Raw genomic sequence first — 24,257 nt, forward strand, 5'->3', positions numbered from 1 at the left:
ATAATTGATCGGTTTCGTGAGGAGCTCTTGGTCCAGTACATTTACTACTGTCTTCCCCTATTAAGGAAAACAAACAGATAAACTTCTTTCCAATAAATGGGATTTATTTTATCATGCTAACTAATTGAATGATGGAAATAAAAGCAAAACATATGAAACATTTAATAATGGTTAAACCAATGATTAAGAAAATAAATGGTAAAGAAAATTTATGAAAAAGAAAATAAGTAAATTAATACAGAATTTAAATAAGGGTGACACACTTTAACTCAGAGACAATAGTGAGGCAAGAAGTTACGTGACTTTCATCAAAATAATAAAACAAGTCACACGCTAAGGGCAGTTTACTTCTCTAAAGGAGGGAATTAATTAAACAGCCTGTATCAAGAAGCAGATTTGGAAGGCTTTCAACTTGCAGATCGTCACCTGGTGAAATCACCAGATGTGATTTCACCTTCACACAGTCGGTCCGGGTAAGCTAATTAGACTCTCCGTTGACTTCCAGGTTAAATGGCGATGGCTTTGGCATGCTTCTCTTGTTGTGGATGAGCGGCAAACAGAATTAATCTAGCTACACTAACTTTGAAGAGTTATGGTACGGTCACACCGCCGGCAACAGGCCGCTGCAAAGCGGCAGGCAGCAATGCATTTGAAATGGTGCTCGGCTCCATCCAGCTGCAGGCGACGACCGGCAACAACCTCACAGCTTTATGGCAACAAGGAAAGTTGAGCAGTTTTCACCTTTATGCGAATGATCACTGCCTGACGCCAATAGGAGGGAAGATATGCTCTCAATGGTGCTGATCCTTGGAAAAAGGACACTTGGACCATTGCGTTTTGTTCCTTTTTTTTAATCAAAAACGTCCCTTAAACTATCGATAAAATAAGGAACATGTCATTTTATGTTTTCTTCAACAAAGACAATTCTTTATTTAATAGGACAACTTTATTTACGTAATTTTTTCAAGGGGTTATTTATTTTGCTGAGTTAACAGCTACACGTATTTAAATGTTTTAAAAAGTACCAAAAAAAGCACCATCTATCTATATAATGTATATTAAATATTGAAAGGGAGAGGCTTGAAATGTTTGTTGTACACACAACAGCCAGTCGATGTTGAGCCGACATGCCCACAAGCGCCAGGGGCACAGAAGCCCTGTCGCCAGTGTTATGACTGTACAGCGACGAGACTTGGCTTCACACTGCAGCCCCGTCGCTGGCGGTGTGACCCTACCATTAGGCTTGAATCTTTCATAGACCGGTTGAAAACAAAAATACAAGAATCTAATGTTGAAAAAAGGTTTGGTGATTCGAAACAAAAGAAGCTCTAAAACCAGACTGGAATGTATGAAAGATTTTATTATGACACATAAAAGCCAAAAGCTGGGTTTACTGGGTTTCTTCTTCTTCCTTCTTCTTTCTTTCTTATATCACCTTCTCTAAAACCTTTGATAGAAATAGAAATTTAGAAATGGGCCTAAAATTGTTTAGAACAGAGGGATCAAGGTTAGGTTTCTTTAAAAGAGGAAGGACCACAGCATTTTTAAAAACAGAGGGAAAAATGCTCCAGCGAGCTATTTATTATAGATAATAAACTGAGTTCAATTGTGTCAATCACCTCTTTAAGAAATGTTGTGGGGTAGGGATAATATCAAGGCTGTACGTGGTTGATTTCATGTAGGATAGAATTTCAAATAAAAATGATAGTGACACAGGTTCAAAATTGCTAAAATAACTGTAAATGTCCCTACTGGCATGTATAACTTGGTCAGGGGGAAATATTTGCTGTCTTATATTCTCAGCTTTATTCGCAAAAAGGTTTGAAAACTCCTCACACATCTCTGGTGAGGTCTCAGTAAGATGGCAGGGGGACGGGGTGATGACAGAATCTTTTACCTTAAATACAATTCTGGGGTTAGAATGTTTTGCAACAATCAGGTTAGAGAAGAAAGTTGTTCTTGTTACTTTAACTGCCCTTCTTTAATTGCACATAGCATCTTTCCAGATCTCATAAAATATGTGTAAACCACTCTTCTTAAATTTCCCTCTCTTTCTCCTACAGTCTCTCTTAAGTTCCTGGGTGGATTCATTTACACAGGGCTGCGATGTTTAATTTCACTTTTGTCTTTGTATTGGGCGACAGAGTCCAGGGCAGTCAGAAACAGTGTCATTAGAATGGGAGTCAAGCTCTTCTGTGTTAAAATCTGGATAAAAGGGAGTTAACGTAACATAAGTCTGGCTGGGGAAGCAGACATGCATGTTAAAAATCAGAATTTTGTCATATTTTGCATACAATGAGATAACAACTCAGCAAATTCTTGGGTAAAGGCGTTATTTGGTCTAGGCAGTCTGTAAATGATTTAAATTATCACTGGATCCTTAGAATTTAACATAAAACCAAGATGTTCAAATGTTAAGTTCCTATGTGAAATATGAGTGTTATTTAAGTCCTTTTGCTTTTCCCCCCTCCTCTGCCTGAGAGCCTGGGTTGGTGGAGAAAATTAAATTCAGGGTGTTGCTTCAATAAGGGGACTGCAGTCTCCCTGACTTAACCAAGTCTCTGTGATGATAAAAAAAAAAAATCCTAATTATTAAAAATAATTAAATCCTGACACAAAAATGATTTGTTATTGAGAGATTTGATGTTTAAAAGACCAAAGTTTACAGGTTTACAGATAGCAGCATCATCAATTTTAGAATTATGATTAGCTTTAAGGGGGTGTGATAATGAGTGTGCTACCATAGGTCTATGAAAGGAAATTATAGTGGTTATAGTTGAAGGCATACCAGTCCCATTTAGGAGAGCTGAGTGGAATACTGGAGTAGGGGATGGAGGGGGTGACTGTATAATGAATCGATCTGTGGGACTCACTGACCATCAGGTGGTGAATGCATTGCAGGAGAGCGGTGTGTGTCCAATGTTTATGAAAAGTAGATGGGATCCTTCATCTCCTTAAAAAGATCCAGTCTATTGTAGAAAGTGGTGAAGTAGCCCACGTAGGGGATGCCTCTGTCGCAGCAGTAGCCCTTCAGCCAGATGTGGAGCTGCCGCAATCAGCTAAACTTAACGTCGCCAAAACGGGAAGAAGGCAGTGGGCCTGACACCATGCACTGTTTGTTCGTATTTAAAATTCTGTTCATGATGCACACAAAATCTTCTTTGGGTTTCTCTGATTGCAGTGTTTTAAGGCTGTTGGTGCCTACATGCACCACAATAGCGGACAGACGGGTGATGGTTATGTCGTGACCAAAAAGGTCCAGACCTGGGCCAGGAAAAGTCTGGATCTCTGGACGACACTTTATCTATTCTGGTTTCAAAAACTTGGAGGAAAACATAGGAATCTTGCAGAGTCGGATGGAGAGATGTTTATTGTGCATCTGAGAGACAGCTATAAACAATTAGTAGGCTCCTGAGGCCAACTACAGAACTGTACTGTTGGTCCTTCCTTATATACCCAAAATGTTCCCTCCTTCTGGTACATGCCCTGCCCCTTTCAGTACAAGGAACCAGTCACAGTCTTTGGGTGTACCCCAAGGAATCAATCACAGTCTTTGGGATGCATCTATTTTTATGGGAATACGGGTGTCTTATGTGTTATGTTGTATGTGTATATAAGCATGTTCTACAGAGTAATGAGTTATTCTGACCTTCACTTGACACTAGTATTTTTGGAATTTCCTAGCATATATTATTTTTTAAAGGTTTTTAATACACAACTTTAATATTTAGTTATGGACTTATGGCTTAATATTACATGTAATCAGGGTTCTTGTTATATGGGGGTTAATAATTAAATTGACTTATGGCTCATTATAACATGTAAACAGGTTTCTTTATCATGTAGGGATTAATAATTAACTGGACTTATGGCTCAATACAACATGTCAGCAGGTTACTTATCTTGTGGGGGTTGATAATTAACCACAACATTTCCCCCCAATGTGACTTCTAAAGTCACACATTAACAGAATAGCGAGGATAACAAGATTGTGAGCAAGCAAACAGATAACATAGAGATATATACTGTATGTCAGTAAATGCATTAACATAACAATTGTAGTGAGTGCATAGATAATATAGGTATACTTAAAAGTAAAATAAAATAGTGGGTTATGGGTGTAAGTCAGTGAGACTGGAGTGGCTGAGGTGCTGCGTTTTCAGCTTCCATACACTGCACCCCCACTGTACAGTGAGCATCAGTAAATAACGTGAGAAATTAAAGTATGACATCTGTGTATACTCAATAAAACATTGTCAAACATGGTTATATTTGGTTATCAGAACATGTTTATACTATATTCGTGATGGATAAAAATATGCAAACCCATCCTTTTGGGTCCTCCCTAGACTGCTCTGGCCTCTGCTAGTCAATGAGGTACCTGTATCCACCGTCGAGGGGCTGGAAAGGAAGATAAACACCTACCCGAGGAGATGGCGTCCCTAGAAGCCTTTGCTCCATTGGGCTATACAGCACAGGCATCAAGCTGCAGCTGCCTTTGACATCAGTGGTTGAGGAGTATAAGGCAACACGTCAGACCATGATGCTGCGAAACAGCAAGGACGAGAGAGTATGACAAGCAGGAATTGTGGTCAGGACAGGCCGCAAGTGGTCAGCCAACAGAGCACTGACGGAGGCAGAGGGTTGACTGCACCAGGCAGATATCATGGGGACAGTAGCCCAGGGCAGGCTGGGACTGGGTTGCTCCACCAGAATAACCTGGAACAAGGCTGACCCAAAGAAGTGGCGCAACATGGTGCTGGAGGAGGTCCACAAGGAAAAAGGAGGAGATTCGGCATGTCAAGGCTGTAGCCATAAAGAAACAGGGCAGCTGGACAAAGTGGGAGGCCGTGCGAGAGATGGCCCTGACCTGGCAGGACGTCTGGAGCATGGAAGGACACAGAATAAAGTTCCTGATGTGTTCTGTATCCATTGTCCTGCCTACTCCATAAAACCTCCACACATGGGGGTTAGCAAAGAGCCCCAAGTGCATGCTATGTGGAAAATCAGCTAACCTGGAGCATGCCCTCTCATCCTATCAGTTAAGCATAGCAGATGGGAAATTCAGGTGGCAACATGACAAGATTCTGGCTCAGTTGGCGGATGGCATGGAGCAGGCAAGGAAGAAGGTGAAGCAACTTTCTACTGGGCCTAACTTTATCCATTTCATCAGGTCAGGAGAGAGTGCTGCAGCAGAACGAAAAGGCAAAGGCGTCCTGGCTTCAGCAAGAGACTGGGAGATGAGGGCAGTCCTGAAGAAACAGCTCAAATTCCCAGAGGATATAGCCCACACAAGCCTCAGACCAGACATTGTCCTCTGGTCTAGAAGTATCACACAGGTGGTAAACATAGAGCTAACATAGAGCTAACCCTCCATCCTCTCTGGGAAGAGAGGATGGAGGAGGCACATGAGCGCAAGCTCAAGAAATACCAAGACCTTATCCTCAAGAGCCGGCAACACAGATCGAAGGCCTTGAATCTACCTGCCTGCCAGAGGCTTTGCCAGGCAGTCACTCTGGAGAACCCTTGGACTGCTTGGGATTGAAGGTCTGGCCAGGAAACGGCAGCAAAGTAGGCAACGTCAGCAAACAGGCTGAAACAGCAACCTGATGGATTTGGATACAGTGGAAGGTGCGGTGGCGGGGCCAACCTGGGGAAGGATTAACAACGGCAGAGGCGGGTGGTGGACATGAGGGGGAGATCCAGGACTTTGGATCTGCTGTTGAGCCCTCCCGAGGTGTCATGGGCTTAAATCGATGAAACACCAGTGAATAGGGGTGCATATCTGATAACCTGATGTAGCCCCCCATCTCTTGCTCAGGTATGCGGCCGAGTCCAGACTTGTCTCAGGGAGGAGGATACCTTTGCTAAGCATAGTCCCGCTAATACCTTGAAAGAGGGAAGAAGGAGAGGAGAGAGCGATGCCACTGGCCTATAGATGGGTCAGGGCAGGGTCCTTGTAAAGGTGGGCCAGGTGTGATGACCTACATCGTATTTTACATATCAGCAGAGGCATTTGGCTGTGGAGTTCACCAAGTCCCCCTTCGCAGCCACTGAATCCGCGGCAGTTGCTGATTGAGGGTGGCAACCTGGTGACGTAGAATATTGACGATGTCGTTGAGTGTGTCCACTCTGTCTTTGTATGATGTCAGCTGAGCGAGGTGAGCCTTACCTTTCCGGCGGGCCCTTCGTGACTGGAGCCACCATTGTTCCCTGAAACTTATCTTGCGTAGGCGGACGGCTGTAGCATGTGGGACCCTGTCCAGTACGGACCAGAAACCAGGCCAAGACATAGCTACCACGGTGGCAGGGAGGGAAAAATACAGGTCCATGGTAAGACCCAGGCGCTACTATGGGGCGTCGCCTGGAGTGTCTGTACCTGATGAGGCGCTGGATGACATGTCTGAAGTAGCGGGTGACGTGGGACTGAGGGGCTCCAGTTGTCCGATGCAGCGGTTTTGTTGGATGTATCCAGGGGGGCTGGAGTTGTAGAAGTGAGGGGAATCAGCCAGGCATGCGATGCGGTGGTGTCCACGGAGTGGTACGATGCTGTAGCGAGGGTTGAGGTGGTGGGGCGCGCTCTTTCCGGAGCTAGTGTGGCTAGGGCCGATGGTCCAGGAACCGTGTGGCCTGGTGCTGATGCTAGGGTCACAGCAGGTGGACCTCAAAATGTGGAGCCTGTGCTTTGGGCTATGGGGTGTGAAAGTGGTGTGGTGAATGGGGTCTGTACAGGTGTGAAATTGCCTGAGAGCAACATTTGGGGGTTCTGGGCCCACTGATTCACTGTGGGGATTGAGACTTTAATATTTAATTGTATTTTTCAGTATCAAATGGTCAAAAAATGTTTACAGTTTAAATAAGGATTGAATATTTTTTTTAATTTCAGGGAAATTGATGCCCTTTAAGTCTTTTCTGTGACAGACTAAAAAACAATGTTAATAAAGTTATTCTTTGTTGTAAGTTGATCCATATTTCTTTTTTTGTTTTCTTTAATGTTAATAAAGATACAATGTTATGCAGAGGTGACTTATAACAATTTTATAGACAAATGATTCTATTTACAGTCGTGGCAGAGAGTTGGGGGGGCGCGAAATGTTTACTTCTTCCGAGGGGGGGGGCGTAACAGAAAATTATTGAGAAGCTCTGGCCTAGCCCTACCTGACGCTTTGTCCGTGTGCCCCTTTTTTCCCTGTGACCTTGTGTGGTAAGTGTAATCAGCCTGTGGGCCCTTTATATTTCTCCCTGTTACCGATTGTTGGAAACAACATAAGCGTCAGTATTAGTGTGGCTGCGGCTAGTGCCCTTCCTTGTCCCCTAGGTGTAATTTTTTTGGCCCTTGTGATGGTGTTTTAAGCTCTCATATTGCTGAGCCTCCCTCTCCAGATTGGTTTCCTGCCCACTTTGACTTCCTGCTCGGCTCCTGGTCTCACTGCTTGCTGAGCTGCTGCTTGTTGGGCTGCTGCTTGTAGCGTCCCTGCTTTCTTGCCCTGTGGATCTCCGCCTGGCAGCCAGTCCCTTGAATTGTCTTGCTCCCTGTGGGGAGGTGTCACCTTCCCCATCTTTGTATCGCTCCTGTCCCTACGAGTCGGTTTCACCTGCCCCTTCCTGTTCCTGCGGGATGGTTTCACCCGCCCCTTCCGCCACAGAGGCTGTTGTTCTTCTTCTAAAAGCCACGAATGTTCTCTCAGGGTCTTCTGCTCAACAGCAGAGATTTCGATGGAACCAGAATTTCTTACCTTCTACTTTAAGGGTAGTTCTGGTTGCTAAACTGACTTTGAACGGGCCCTCACGCCCAGGTTGGTTCCACTTTTTTTGAACACCTTGACGTACATCCAGTCCCCTGGACTTATTCTTTGTTGGTCCTCTGGGATGTGTGCTCCTCTGTCGTCTGTGGCACCATTCACCTGTTGGAACACAGCTTTATGTATTTGTTTTAGATGCTGTAGGCAGCCTTGCAGCTCCCTTTGCAATTGCTCAAGCAAAGGTCCTTCATAAGGACCTCTGAGGTAGGGCACAGACATGGGTCGACCCGTAAGCATTTGATGCAGGGTTAGGTGTGTTATTCTGGTAATGCTTGATCGCATGGACAGTAGTGCTAGTGGCAAGGCCTGCATCCAATTTAGCGTGCCATCTTCCCTTATCTTTGCTAGTTTGGGCATCAAAATTCAGGCCCTGGTCTTCTCTGCATCAGAGTACTGCGCACCTGTTTGGGGACAGAGTCCACATGCAAAGAGGGTGGATGTGGCAATAAACAATGCACTCCGAACTGTGACAGGCTGCCTAAAGTCGACGCCAGTCAGCTAGTTCCCTGTCCTAGCAGGGATTGCCCCTGCCGCCATCAGAAGGGAAGCCGCCACCTACGCTCTGGCAAGAAAGGCCAAGATGCATAAAGAGCACCTGCTGCACCAGACAACAACCACGGTAGCACACCCAAGCAGACTGGTCTCATGTCAGCCCTACAACCTGGCGGCACAAAGGTTACTGCAAGTGGCTCCAGAGGGACAGTCAAGAAGGGCATGGCTCGCCTCGTCCTGGACAGTAGAGTGGGAGACTGCTGAGCCCACACGACTCCACCGCCACATCTGTGACCCAGGTGGAGGAGTCAAGGGTGAAGAACTGCCACGCCGACAATGGACAACACTAAACCGCCTGCAAACAGGTGTGGGTCGCTTCAAGCCCTCCATGAAAAAAGGGGGTCTCTCTGACAGTGCTGCCTGCGAATGTGGGGAACCTGAGCAAACAGCGGACCACATTATCAATGGATGCGACTACCACAGTCTACCGTCTGAAGCTGGCCTCTTCGAACTGGACCTGGCGACGATGAAATGGCTATGCGATAGTTAAATGGACATATGATGTAATACGAAAGAGGGAGCACGAGGAGACCCCGCACTCCCGAGGCACACACATACAACCCACCCCCATGTGCAGGCACAAGACGCAGCCACAGGCACAGATCCCGGGCCAACCCTGCTCAGCGCAGGGCACCCAGATGTTTGCCCGCCTCCCCGCCTGCCGATGCCAGCAGGCTGCCAGATATATGGGCCCTCCACCACCGGGGGCACCCGCCGCAGAGCAGCCACGCAGCGAGAGCAAAGGCTGACAGCCGCCCCCCACACCCCAACCCACAACCATCACAACGGCAACCAGCCCCCCAGGGGCCCTGGAAGGCACCAGGTCGCAGCACACCAGAAACCACGAGGCGCAAGCTGCTAGGACTCAAGCCCAGTCGGCACGGTGCCCACCTGGCCAACCATGCCCCCACACCAACCCACCAGCGGCCCGCCTCTCCGGAAAACCCCAGTGTTAGATGTGTGCTGTTGGCAATTGCAGTTAAAATTGTGGGGTGTGGGGGTACGAGTTCTCCAAGCAAGTTGAACCCAAATCACTCATACCCCTCCTGCCCCACAGACCCTGGTCTGGTGGAGTGATTTGTGTGCAAGTGTATGTGTTCTATGCTAATATGAGTGTGTAATATTAATCTATGCGCATTCCTAATAGAAAACCACAGCAGTGGTGTGGGTAAAAAATGATGGTAATCATGGCTCCGCCACAGGCCTTTTTGGGGGCCGTTTCATGTATTTCTCTAATAATTTTTTCTTGGCCGCTAGCTCTGTCCTGGGTCAGGATGAAAGAGGGCAGGGTTATGAGGGGTGTCTACCATAAAGGTGTGTTATTTTTCTTGTATTAGAACTGGTATGATGGGTTCATCCTGTGGTTGTGATGAGATGATTGGTGACATCACTTCCCCTCTGGCTTCTCTGGGCACCCCTAGTATTGCCAATCTGGATGCAGGATCGCCCAAGGGTTTGTTAGACAGTCCCTTGTTAAGTAGCCTGTTTGCCCACATCCCCAACAGGCGTCATTCGTTTGGTAACCATCATGCAAATTTGGGTTGGATTGGGAGCATTTGTATTGTGCTCCGGGGTGGGTCTTCCATCTTGTTGCATGGGGCGTCCTTGCATCATTGACCTTCCCCGTGGCATTGAGCATCCTCTCCCTTGCATGTGGCGATCATTTTCACCTGAGGGGTTGACATGCACATGAATGGGCGGGAGTGGTGCTGCTGTGGGGTTAGTCGGTGGTGCCGGCGTCGGCTGAGGGGTCTGTGTTTTGGGAGGAGCCTGGTGTACCACAAGAGCTTGGGGCGCTGACGCTTCAGGCTTCTGGGTTTGAATAGACTTGATCACAGGGGCTTGGGTTTCCATTTTGTCTTTTTTCAGTTTGCTCAGTTCTCCCAGCTGTAGTTGGATCAGTTTGTGGGCCAACTGTTTATTTAGCTCCTCTGCCTCTCATTTTTTCTTCCTGCAGTTTTCCACATAGTGGACAATGTGTTCTGAGAACATAGGCCAATCCATTTTCATCAGCCCCACGATGTTTTCCAGCCATTCTTGCACCTCCTGTGGCATCACTTTTTTCACTATTAGCATGAACAGTCGTTGTGTGGTGTTGTTGGCAATCCAGGCGCTCCCTGTCTCATCATTAAACTTGAGTTGGAAGGCGTGTAGAAACTTTGATGGACAGTCATCAACCTTCAGAGTTTCTCCTTCTAGCTTGAACGGATTCATCTTCTCTTGGTAATGTTTTCTTTGCCTTGCCCATATTTGGTACATACTCCTTCCATCTGTCCTTTAAGACTAGTCCACATAGTCCAGCAGGTCTTTGGAGCGGGCCATAGGGTCTCCCTCTGCTGCTCTTTTCTGATATTCCTGTCGCGCTTTAGTGTTTGGTGATGCTCTTTCTATGTCTATGCTGTCGGACCCTTCCTCATCCGAGTGTATGTTTTATCTGTCTGGCTCACTACTGTTCTACGTCTCTTCTTTCTCCTGTTCCTGTAATTTTTGTTTGGTCTTTCTGTCCCTCCCTTAGTGTTAAAAGTGTGTTAAACTCTGGGTAAAGTCTCCCTGTAGTTTGCCTGTCATTTCCCGCATGCTGTCCTCACTGTCATTGGTATTCTCCCTAATGCCTAATGGATACTGTCCCACTCTGAATGGGTTTTGATCATGCGGGTATGGTGATGGGTCGGTTGGATAAGGGGGAGCAGTGGGGTGGGACTTCAGGCCCTCTTCTGTCTCTTTTAAAGGAGTTCAGTCTAACACTGAACTACTGAGGTGCCTGAGACCGGGGAAGACTTGGCTTACGCGCTCGATGTTAAAAATGCTATGCTCACTTGATTGCCCTGTGCTAAACAAAACAAACGCATGTAGACAATCTTGATCCGGAAATCCAAAGTGGTCCATTTATTCCCATACAGCACATTGTCCACAGCAGTTCCATCATCATAGCAACAAGGGGCCGCGCGCAAGCGGTCAAAAACCCTTTGCCCTTCCAGGTCAAACACCTGCCAACAACATGGTATTTCCTACCTATATACCTGAGGTCAATTTGCAGACATGCGCCACCCAATGTTACACAAAAGAAAATACAACATGAATTCAAAACAGCATTTTGGCTCTTACACACCGGCCCCTAATTGATGATGGCCAGCAGACACAACAATTCGAACAAATGAAAACAAAAAATGAACCAAAATGTTGCAGAATACCATGGGATAATCAGATGATACCTTCACAGTTATACCCCATAAACTAAACAAAGTTTGGTCACAGGTCTTTCAATGACATAAGATTTTGTCTGCAACTTCACAACATGTACCAGGCCCTGCTTATCAGAAAAAACTTCCAGTACTCTGGCGAGTGTGCAAGAACCACAAGGAGCCGAAGCGTCCATGATGACAACGATATCTCCAGCCTTCAAACTCCTCTTCTTGTCATTCCACCTTTGCCTCTCTTGAAGTAAAGGCAGGTACTCCCTCACCCATCTCTTCCAAAACAAGTCTGAGAGGTATTGCACCTGTCTCCACCTCCTTCTCACCTCTTGGTCATCAGGACTTAAGGAAGTATCCAGGGCAGTATTAGGCCAGACTTCTTCCTGCTTCCCACCATCTACTGGTCTGTAGAAAGTCTGCAACCGTAAACCCCCTCGATGCGTCATCAGCCGGATTGTCTTTGGAGCAGACATGCCTCCATTGCCAGGGTTCTGATGCCTCTCGGATGGTTGAGATTCTATTAGCCACGAATGTGTGAAACCGTCTATCCTCGTTCTTGATGTACTTTAGAACTCCAGTACTGTCTGTCCAAAAGACAGAATCTTCCAACCTGAAATTGAGTTCCACCTTTATCATTGAGTCTACCCGTACAGCAAGGACTGCTGCTGTCAACTCCAGTCGTGGAATAGTTATAGCCTTCAGTGGCGTCACTCTAGCCTTGCCGAGCAGACAGGCGACTTGGATGTGACGTTGCTGGCTCAACATCCTCAAGTATGTGACAGTGATGTAGCTGGGCCTGGGCAACCTCTCCGAAGTCCACTGGCTTGACACATCTGGTTATCTCGAATGCATTGAGCTGGTCCAGGTCTTCCAACCATGCTTTCCACTGGATTAAGATGTCAGGTGGCAAGGCGTCATCCCATGCACATCCTCTTCTGCATAGTTCCTGCTGCATCATCTTCGCAGGCAGTGTCACTGGTGCCAGGAAGCCTAGGGGGTCATACACTGAGCAGATGGTTGACAGCATACCACGTCTGGTAAGTGCCTGTTGCCTCACCTCGATCTTAAATTTGAAAGAGTCGGTTTCTAGGCACCACAGTAGACCCAAAGCTCTCTCTACTGGCAGCTTGTCTCGATCCAGATCCAATTCCTTTAACTCCTTAGCCCTTTGCTCTGTTGGGATGGCCTGTAAGACAGAGCGGCTGTTGCTAGTCCACTTCTCCAAGACAAAACCTCCCTTCTGGCACAGTGCAGTTAGGTCTTGGATCATCTGGATAGCATCCCCTTCGGTGGCTGAGCTCTTCAAAGAATCATTCACATAAAAGTTTTTCTTGACAGCTTGACATACACTGGCAGCAAACTCAGACTGATGATGTTCAGCGCCTTTTCTCAGCGCGTAGCTTGCACAGCTTGGAGAGGACACAGCACCAAACAGGTGAACAGTCATCCTGTGCTCCACCAGGTCCTTAGTGACGTCTCCATTTGGCCACCAGAGAAAACGGAGGAAGTCCCGGTCTTCTTCTGCAACCTTTACCTGGTGAAACATGGCTTGTATATCGCCCATGAATGCTACAGGTTCCTCTCTGAAGCGAAACAGGACTCCAAGCAGTGAGCTGGTAAGGTTAGGGCCCTGAAGCAGTTCCTTATTCAATGATGCTCCTTGAAAGGTGGCTCCACAATCAAACACGACACAAAGGGTTCCTTTCCTTGGGTGATGGACCGCATGGTGGGGGATGTACCACACTCTGCCAGGTTCGCCTTGAAGCTTCTGCTGGGGCACAGGCTCTGCGTAGTTGTTAGCGATATGGCTATTCACATACTGTGTGTACTCCTGGTGCAAGTTGTCACTACTCAAGAACCTTCTTCTTAAGCCCTGCATCCTTTGCTTCACCACAGCCAAGTTTTTGGGCAGAGCAACACCCTTTTTCTTGAAGGGTAACTTTAAACAGTACCTTCCATCTTACAGCACTGCTGAATGCTCCATGATCTCCATGAATTTGATGTCGTCTCGAGACATTTCCTTTTCCTCTGTAGCCTTCTCACTGAAATCATGGTTGTATTGACTAACAAGCATGTCTTCGAGCCTTTTCAGAGAGATGCGGTTCACTGTGGCGGAGGATTATGATGCATCACTGTTTCCACTCGGTGGGCCATTAACCACCCATCCCAGCACTGTCCTAATAGCGTACGGGCCATTCTGTCAGCTATTGATGACCTCCCAGGGTTCTAGTACCTCGGGTGCGTTAGTTCCAATTAACAGGTCAACATCTGCCTTCACGCTTGAGATGCACACCTTTGAGAGATAAGGCCACTTAGCCAGATCCTCAGACCTTATCATATTATCCACAGTGACTGGCATTTCTTTCTGTGTGAATACCTCAGGTATGGTATAAAATGTATTACCGTCCAGATCAGACACCTCCAGACCCGACAAAGCGTATGCTGAGACAACCTTTTCTTGCCCCATTGTGCGCAATAGGAAACTTGTTCCCTGGCCTGTGATGTTCAACTTCTGCATCAGGCGTTCAGAGCAGAATGTGGCTGAACTTCCAGGATCTAGAAAGGCAAACGTTGAAATTACATGGCTTCCCTTTGCAGACTTCACCTTGACAGGAAGGATGGATAGCACACACTGGTCCTTACCAGCCCCTATATGTCCACATGTTTCAGGAGAGGACTGTTGCTGGCCAGGTGAGGCTCTTAACTGTTCCTGAGTCAGTGGTCTTTTAATGTGCAGCACAGTATGGTGAGATTGTCCACAGATTTTACATGCCAAGCGACTCTCACAGTGCCTGCTTATGTGGCCAACATGTAGACATGCAAAACAAACTCCCTCAGGAAGAGGATCTTCTCCTTGTGCTCTTTGGCTGTAAACTGCTTGCACTCCTCCACAAGGTGGCGACGATCACAACAAAAGCACTTAGCTTCCTCAGTGTGCTCTGTCCCCAACGGTTGCTCCTTTACGTCCTCAGACAGATCCTTGAAAGTCACAGCAGTAGCAACAATGTTAGCCTTTACATGGCGCTTGGGCTGTGAATTAAATCTTGATGGAGGCCTTGGTGCAGAGGCGGTAGGTGGATCCTGTATGTCGCCAAACGGAGGATCCGAAAGGATTTTGACACGGCGTTCGATAGCTGGACTAAGTCAGTGATGTGGGCTCGGTCATGAGACCTTTCCATGATGTCATGAGCTGTAGTTCTCCATTGCTCTCTCATCTTAAATGGCAGCTTGGAGACAATGGTCCTCATATTGACAGGCATGTCCAGTCCCTGCACGTAATGAAGCTCCCCCATTACATTGCAACAGCCACGTAAAAACAAGGAGTAGTCTTGCAGTGCGTTCACATCCTCAGCCTTAACTGCTTGCCAGGCCAAGGCCTTGTTCATTTAAGCTATGGCGACCTTGTAGGGGTTGCCAAAGTGTTCCTGCAGAAGACCATTTGCCACTTTGTAGCCATGGTCAGGCGCCATATGCTGACAGCTACGCACCAACTCTTGTGGCTGTCCTCTGGTGAACTGCTCCAGATAATAAAGACAGTCTGCACTTTCCGCTTTGCTTTCCACACCTTGTTCAAAGGCTTTAATGAACGGTCTGAACTGGAGAGGGTCCCCATCGAACACAGGGATCTCTCTTGATGGCAGAGATGATGTATGGTGTTGGCGAACCAGGGCAGCGGTGATGTCATTTTGCCTTTGCATAATGGCCAGTAGATCTGGGGAATGAGTTCCATTGGCTGGCTGGTCTGTGAAAGGCCTTTGTTGTTTGGTTGTCAACTGCTGCCTATAGTCAGCTGATTCCAATGTTCCTTGCTGTAGCTCACGTGGATTGTACTGATGTTTAGAGGCATCCATACACCACAGCTCAGTTTGCCCTTTGATCACATCTGGTGACAGCGGGTTGTTAGGTGGTAACGGTCCTTTGGCGGAGACATATTGTGTAAGCTTTGATAGTCCAGGTTGAAATTCCTTTGTTTTAGGATTTAAGACACTTATTGATTGCATTTTTCCTTTTTCCTTTTCCACATAGGAATTCATGCCATTTGAGGGTGTTGCTGAACAACTTTTCCGCTCGTAGGCCTGTAGCACAAACAACTTAGCAGCAGATGCAGCCAACACTACATCTACTTCAAGCTGCTCCCTTCTCCTCCTTAGTTGCTGTTCCTGCTCCTCCAGCGCATGTCTTTCCTACAAAGCTGCAGCTCTAGCGACAAGTGCAGCTCTCTCGGCCTCAGCCTTTATCCTGGCTGAAGAAGTGCTGGATCTCCCACTGCTAACACTTTTATGTGACCGTTTGCTATCAATATTGGACACACTGTCGTTTTGATTGACACCATCCCCACCCTCGCCATTTTCATGCACAGCTTCAAAACCCACATTTGCTTTACCATGACCATTTTCATTGAAACCAACAAACATTTCAGTTGACACAGTTGACAAAGCACCATTACCATTTTCAGCTTCACCACCTTGCAACAAAAACCTTGGTTTCAGAAATATCATCATTGTTAGCTATCATCAATGCTTTAAACGAAATTTCATGTTTTTCTCCTTCATCAACAGGCAATAAACTCAACAAAGACTCATGAATACGTTTTGCATCGTTACACGTTTGTATCAGTTCCTTCAGAGCAATTTGTAACTGTGGTTTGTGATTTTTTAATCCTTGCATCGATTTTCTAATGATGCTTGCATTGTTCAACTTGAACTTTCTGTCCACTTGCAACGTAATTAGTTTATCAACAAGCCCTTCTGCACGTTTAGAATGTTTGTGATCAACAGCTCTAACCACACTGCTGGTTTTACCAGCGGCTTGCATTGCAGTCTGTTCAATCGCGGGGGTATTCTCCATGATAAACAACTGATCAAACGATTCGCTGTTTTAGGAACGCAAAGTTCGCAAGTCACGCAAAGTTCGCAAAGTCTCCAAAATCAGTCTGCCGGCGTTTAACACATGTGCTTTTTATACCCGGGTATGTGCGCACGCAACTTAACTGGCCATTGAAGATTGTAGCGCTACAGATCCCTCCTTCGTTGTGCGCCTTGCAGTTGTCGGATGGTCCCTTGTACTCCTTGTCACCAGAAGGTCCACGTAATATTCACACAATAATCCACAAGAAAACAAACGGCTCTTTGGCTCCTCCTAATTCCACGCCTGCGTGCCGAAGACTCCGTCGTTTGTAAACTAAAGATCGAACTGAAGCAAGGTTTTTGACTAATTTTAAAGGAGTTCGGTCTAACACTGAACTACTGAGGTGCCTGAGACCGGGGAAGACCTGGCTGATGCGCTCGATGTTAAAAATGCTATGCTCACTTGATTGCCCTGTGCTAAACAAAACATGTATGTAGACAATCTTGATGCGGAAATCCAAAGTGGTCCATTTTTTCCCATACAGCACATTGTCCACAGCAGTTCCATCATCATAGCAACAAGGGCACAAGCGGTCAAAAACCCTTTGCCCTTCCGGGTCAAACACCTGCCAACAACATGGTATTTCCTACCTATATACCTGAGGTCAATTTGCAGACATGCGCCACCCATTGTTACACAAACAAAATTACAACATGAATTTAAAACAGCATTTTGGCTCTTACAGTCTCTTTCCCTTTTTCTTTGTCTCCTTTCCCTGGCTCCTCACTGTCCTCTATGGTTATTTTACATATTGCTCTAACTGTTTGTAGGTGAATGCTTCCCTCTTGTCTGAAGCAGCCCAGCACTTCCCTTTCTTTAGCTCTTTTCCCTGTCCACTTTTACCTGCATGTCTTTGGCTTTGTGGTGTTTTATGTTAGCCTCCATCTTGTTACAACACACCATGTTAAAAGTGCCCTCTTTAGGCCACTGTGGGTTTCTATTATGCAATTTTTTCATGCAGTTTTGAATTCATTTTTTGGGATCCAGATGGGGCGTAATTTTTAGCTCTACTTGGGATCCCTTTTCCTTGCCGTCTGCTGACCCCCTTTTACTCATTCCTTGACTGGCCCCCACATAGCCTTGTCATGCACTGCTTGCTAGAGACCTGGGTATTTCCAGTTACTCATCCAGTTCCCTTGTTCTAATTAGTACAATTATTTTTCCTGCAGTGACTCCGGGTCTAGATGTATTCTCTCCAGTGGGGTTATATTCTAACCTTACTGACCCATCTCCTTTGGGGTGTCTGACTATGTGTGCCCACTTGCCTTTTTCCCACCTGACTCGCCTGGGGCTGAAGGTGATGCGCAGCCCTGGATTTAGAGTCTGCCTTTCATGGCCCTCTATAGCAAATCCCTCTTGGTACCCTGAATATTGGGTATAATGGGATGGTGGCTTCTGTGGATCATTGCACAATTGTTGTAGTTCTTGTGCTCCAACCAGTTACGCAATGCTTGCTCCCAGGGATTGTTTGGCAAATCCCCTTTCACTTGGGTTAAATTAACAATTTGGTAATCATTCCAGCCAAAATTGTGTGCATATACCCCGCCTTTCTGGGTTTCCCTTCCCGCTATAGTGTTCTAGTGTAATGACTTTGTCTTCGCTAATGTGTTCATCGTCCATTAACTGTCGTTATCTTTCAATTTGTAAGGCATACAGCCACCATGATTTAGGAATTTTCTAGTGTTTGCAGACTTATTTAATGATACTTTCCCCAACTATCTATGATAGGACGATGCCTACAACCCCCCTTTCTCCCTCAGTAGCCAGTGCAGACCTGCGATCCACAGCATAAACAATGTTAATCCAAATAATGTCAGAAACCCTTTCACCCCTATGTCGGTTGCTCTATTTATCTTTCTGTGTTCTTTCTGACACTCCACCCTTTGACTACACAAATACATTTTTCCCTCTCAACACCGTATACGCGACTAGCGTATTACGGACCGGACGTTTTGTTTTTTCCCTATGGTTGTTCTGTGCATTCAGCAATGGTAAGTGTAAGCCAAACCATTCCCCTAGCATACACAAGACAAGACCACAAACCAATGGATTATGGCCACATTCAACAGGGGATCATTCATACTTTCCACACCATGGTTTTCTCATAACACATAATCACATAGACCATTCGCACCAGCCTCTGTTTTAGTTCCTCTTTCTGATTTAAGTTTCTAAACAAGGTTTCTTAAAACAAGGTCATTAATTTAGGTTCGATGGATAACACACTTTTCCGATATCTGTAATCTGGGTGGAGTCCTGAACTCAGACCCAAACTGAATTTGCAGAAGAGAAAAAAGGCTCTGCTAGAATTAAAATTTGTTGGCCAGTTGTGTTTCTGAGGTGCAGCCTGGTCCTCCACAGGTTTTGAGTCTTTCCTGACCTGTGCCAGGAAAAGTCTGAATCTCTGCACAACACTTATCACAACACTTAACACAATATCTATTCTGGTCTCAAAAACTTGGAGGAAAAACGCAGGAATCTTACAGAGTCTGATGCATAGAGGTTTATTGTTTATCTGAGAGTCAAGTACAGCAATAAACAATGAGTTGGCTCCAGAAGAAGTTGGCCCACTGAAGAACTATACTGTTGGTCCATCCTTATACGTATACCCAAGATTTTCCCTCCTTCTGGTACATGCCCTGCCCCTTTCAGTTCAGGGAACCAATCACAGCCCTTTGGGGTGTACACACAAGGAACCAATCACAGTCTTTGGGATACACCTATTCTTCTGGGAATCCTTCAAGGTTTCTGAAATACTGATGTCTTATCTGGGCATGTTCTGCAGAGTAATGAGTTCTTCTGACCTTCACTTTACACCTGTATTTTTTGGATTTCCAAGTGTATATATTTTTTGTTTGTTTAATACACACAACTTGAATATTATTCATGGACTTATGGTCTAATATTACATTTAATTAGTTTTTTTGTCATATGGGGGTAAATAATTGAATTGATTTATGGCTCACTATAACATGTGAGCAGGTTACTTTATCATTTGGGGTTAAATAATTAACTGGACTTATGGCTTAATACAACATGTAAGCAGGTTACTTATCATGTGGGGCTTATAATTAACCACAACAGTTAAGCAGCTGTGAAATGGTCATGTTAATATCTTCGCCGCATGCACCTGGGTGGCAGGAATTGTGGCACCTGTTTATCCAGACATGGTGGACCACGGATGACCCAACGACCAGCACGGGGGAACAGCCAGAACGACTGTCTTCTGCTGCTTGGAGCGATATCCCAGGATGTGCACCAACAGAGGAGCGAAACAGAGGTCCCAAGTGGTATATAGCCACTTCAGGTCCCAGATGAGGAGAAGGCTTTTATAGGCACTAGTAGAGCTATATATACTGTAGCTAGTATAGGCGCAAAACCTCTGAACGTCAAGACTGAAAAGCTAGCTGAGCATATCTGCAAGTCGAGCGAATAGTCATGCCTTCAAACATAAAACGGCAGCAAGAAAAGACAAGATAGAAAATACAGGAGAAGGTAGCAAAGCTCTATAAATTAGATTTTTTTTATAAACAATCGCCAGCCCACAGACGACCCCTCTCCGAGCAACAATGCAGCAGTTCAGCTGGCATCAGCATTATTGGCCTCAGTGGTGAATCAACAGCCATGCAACAGGTAACTTTAGGATAGCAAGCTACATATGTTAGTCCTAAATAATCGTAACTTAAGGCAATTGTGTGTTTAATATAAATGTCAAGACAAGTTATACCAGTATATGCCTGTTGTATGTGTGTGTGTGTGTGTGTGTGTGTGTGTGTGTGTGTGTGTGTGTGTGTGTGTGTGTGTGTGTGTGTGTGTGTGTGTGTGTGTGTGTGTGTGTGTGTGTGTGTGTGTGTGTGCTTCAGAACTAGTAAATAGCCCTAGTTACTACCTAACCCTAACCCTAACCCTAACTCTTCACACCTAGGAAGCCCAACCTTACAATTAGTCCAACCTGCATGGTTTTGGTGGATGGAGATAGGAGGAATCTAGGTGAGAGTACACATGCAAACTCCATCCAGACGGGACCTTGATACATGAACCTGGGTTTGACATGATTTTCAACTTGAAATTTCTACTGGAAGCTTGTCATCATTCAAAGTACCATATACAGCACAAAGACGAGATAATTCTGCTGAATATACATTGGGTTATTAGCGGAGCAGGGCTGATAACGCTTTCCAAAAATACAAGACAATACATAATAATAAATACAGAAAAATTAATATATCATATTTATATTTTTGAAAAACATTAATTCCAATGTAATCATTTTTTGCCTCATAGTGTTTTCCCATACACTGTACTGAAATAAAATAAGAAAAATGGTGCCAACATTGTTGATCCTGCTTAAAAATAATAATTTAGAAACAGCAAAATGAGGAAAGGGGACAGAGGAAGAAAGGAGAGAGAGAGGGTGAAGTAAGGTGAGGTGGGGAGAGGAGCGCAAGCTAGGCGAATGGAGATAACTGGACTTGCAGTGCAACCTAGTGGTCAGCAGGGGAACAACATCCACACTTGACGCATCACTGGGATCTACACTGTAAATGGGTTTCTTAAGGTACTGCGAGTATAATTTCACGGGTTTCCAAATTAAAAACAAGCTCAATATGTATATGTAGGAATAATTTAAACAAAATATTAAATCATCTGGTCCGACAATTTGTTGTCATGATCTGGTTGAATATGACAACTTGAGGAAAATCATGTTGAAAAAAAGGGAAAATGTCGAAGAACCCAGCCTAATAAACAGAAAGTGCTTGAGCTCCGGCAATTGTTGAGATGAGTTTAAGGTCAAACAGTTGTAGCCGGCAGAATATTATGTATTTTTATCCCTATTTACAGTGTCGCATTATGTAGTAGGAGGCAATTGTCATTGTATGTAATAGGAGATTCTTCAAATCTTTCATTCATGAGCAGGAAATACACTCTAGAAATTGAAGCGAATTGCAAACTTTGCTCATCATCTGAAAATATGCCACACATAACTGAGACGTAATTTGGAGCACCCAGAGTGGGCTGTATTGGTTTGTAAGGAAGGATGACTGAAACTACACACACACACACACACACACACACACACACACACACACACACACACACAAACAATTTGGGACACTTTTAGATTGAAATGTGCTATACAAATGAAAATGACTTTGTTTTGTCGCCAAACTTTTTTCTGCCAACCGCAGATTTAATATTTTGGGATGATGGATTGCCACCCGCTACGTCGAGAACCTGGAATATTTGTTTATTATAAAAAAAAAAAAAAAAAAAAAAAAACAGTGCAATTACTTCTTGTTTCCTGTTGAGTCTGTTTTGTTCATTTGTTTGGAAAAAAAACCCGACTTATTTCACGCTGGGAAAAAAAAAAAAAACCAGCTTCCCCTGCTCCGTTTGTTGGTGAAAACTATTTCAAACGTTGCTGGGTATCAAAAATTTTGAGTGATCAGTGTTTTTTTTGCCACTCAAGCTGTCAATAGCAACAACAATGAAACTGAGTGAAGTCTGGTGGTTGCGGAGCAGAACGAGCCAGACACTTCCTGTCAATCACAGTGCAGCATTCACATGGGCTTTTCTTTTTTCTTTCTTTCTTTCTTTCTTTCTTTCTTTCTTTGGGAGGAAATGGCTCACAGATTATTCTGACACGGCATATTGTCGGGGGATTTTTTTTTTTTGATGGAACTCATCAACCAACCAATCCTGTCTAAACGTCTGGAAGGTGAGATTTCCTGGACGTGTGTGTGTGTGTGTGTGTGTGTGTGTGCGTGCGTGCGTGTGTGTGACCATTGATTGGTTATATTTAAAAAAAAGCTCTCTCTCTCTCTCTCTCTCTCTCTCTCTCTCTCTCTCTCTCTCTCTCTCTCTCTCTCTCTCTCTCTCTCTCTCTCTCTCTCTCTCTCTCTCTCTCTCTCTCTCTCTCTCTCTCTCTCGCTCTCTCTCTCTCTCGCTCTCTCTCTCTCTCTCTCTCTCTCTCTAGACAATGAAGAGAACAGACAACAGATGGGATGAACAGACAATGAAGAGAAACTGGCAAGGAGTGGCAGAAAATGTGGAGAGGAAGTTGGCCAAGTGGAAGTGGCTACTACCCGAAATGTCATATAGAGGAAGGGTTTTAGTCATTAATAACTTGGTAACCTCTGTACTGTGGCACAGTAGCCTGTTTGAGGCCACCTGACGGTCTGATTAGGAAAATCCAGTCTCTAATGGCCAAATTGTTTTGGGGACCAGTGGGTCCACTGGGTATCTCAGAGTGTTTTATTTTTACCAAAAGAGAAAGAAGGGCAGGCGCTTATCCATCTGAACTGCAGAATTGCAACTTTTCGCCTGCAATTCATTCAGCGCTAACTCGCTGGTACCAGTGATGTAGTGTGGAGGCACATAACAAACAGCATTTTAAGAAGGATGGGTGGGTTTGGGCTGGGTGGCCGTTTTATCTCCTTTTCAATATAATTTGTTCTGTAGTGGAGGGAAATATTTGTTTTATCCTCGTCTTTAAATAAGACAGAAAAATAATAATTGAGCGACTTTCATAATCATGTGCTTTATGTTTATGTTTTTTTTTCATTTTTCTTTTATTGTATTTATTATCATTATTATTTTATATTCCTTGCGTTTGGTTGTTTTGTTTGTTTGTTTGTTTGTTTGTTTTTTCACTTGTTTTTGTTGTTGTTGTTGTGGTTGTTCAATTGTTTTATATTAATGCATATGGTTGAAAGTATCTATTAAAAATAAGTAAATAAAGTTTTTTTTATTAAAATCCCTCTTTCTCTCTCTCTCTCTCTCTCTCTCTCTCACTCTGTCTCTCTCTCTCTCTCTCTCTCTCTTTCCTGCCCGTTGACAGAACAGAAAGGAGCGACAGAATCAGAATATACTGTCCTCGCAAAAGAAAATAGATAGTTGAGAATTAATATTTGGCACAAAACCATGTTCTGAGAGTGTGTGTGTGTGTCTCATATTCTATTTCACACACACACATGCACACACACACACACACACACACACACACACACACAAAGATGTTCACAACCCCCCTCAACACCTCCCTACTGCTCTGATTTCCACTTTACGCACCTTTGGCCGGTAATTAAAGAAGTTAATGGCCAACGTGATCAGTAATAGATTGTCATTTTCACCCAGCCAAGAATATCACAGGAATGATATTCTCCTCGGGACTAGCCTGTGTCCTCAGGAGAGAGTTTTTATTGAGATTAATGAACCTGTGCTAACTATTTAGACACACTCTCAAGCTGGTAAAAAAGCCTGCTGCCCTTGGCAGACACCACACCGCAAATGTCACCTTGATGAAGCCATCATAAAGGGTGCTTAATTGGCGGGTTTTTAACCCCAGGCCTTCAGGAAGTGACAGAGACATAGTATACTGACCCCAGACCGGCAGGAAGGGCAAGACTGATAGGTGATTTGATAATTAGATGTAGGAAGCCAAAGAAGAACATCCATACGTAGAGGAGTAGATTATTTGGTCTGACCTACTTCTGTAAGTCGTTGATGCATGTATTAAGATAACAATTTAGGAACCCCTAGAAATTCAGCTGTTATTGTAGCAAAAAACAGTGCGGTCAAGAAAGAGATACAGTTTTAAATTAGATAAGAAATAACATATATGTACACCACCTATCTATTGCTATGACCTTATTGACCCCGCTCATTTAATTCAGATCACAACATACTTAAGAGTCGACCCAAGGTACAGGCATATTCCAAAAGATTGTTTATTTCACAAAAAAATACATGTTTCAACAAAATAAAAAACAACTAAAGACACGTATGTAAAGGAAGGAGA

This window comes from Zeus faber, assembly GCF_960531495.2.
Source record: "Zeus faber genome assembly, chromosome: 4".
In the NCBI taxonomy this organism is placed as follows: domain Eukaryota; kingdom Metazoa; phylum Chordata; class Actinopteri; order Zeiformes; family Zeidae; genus Zeus; species Zeus faber.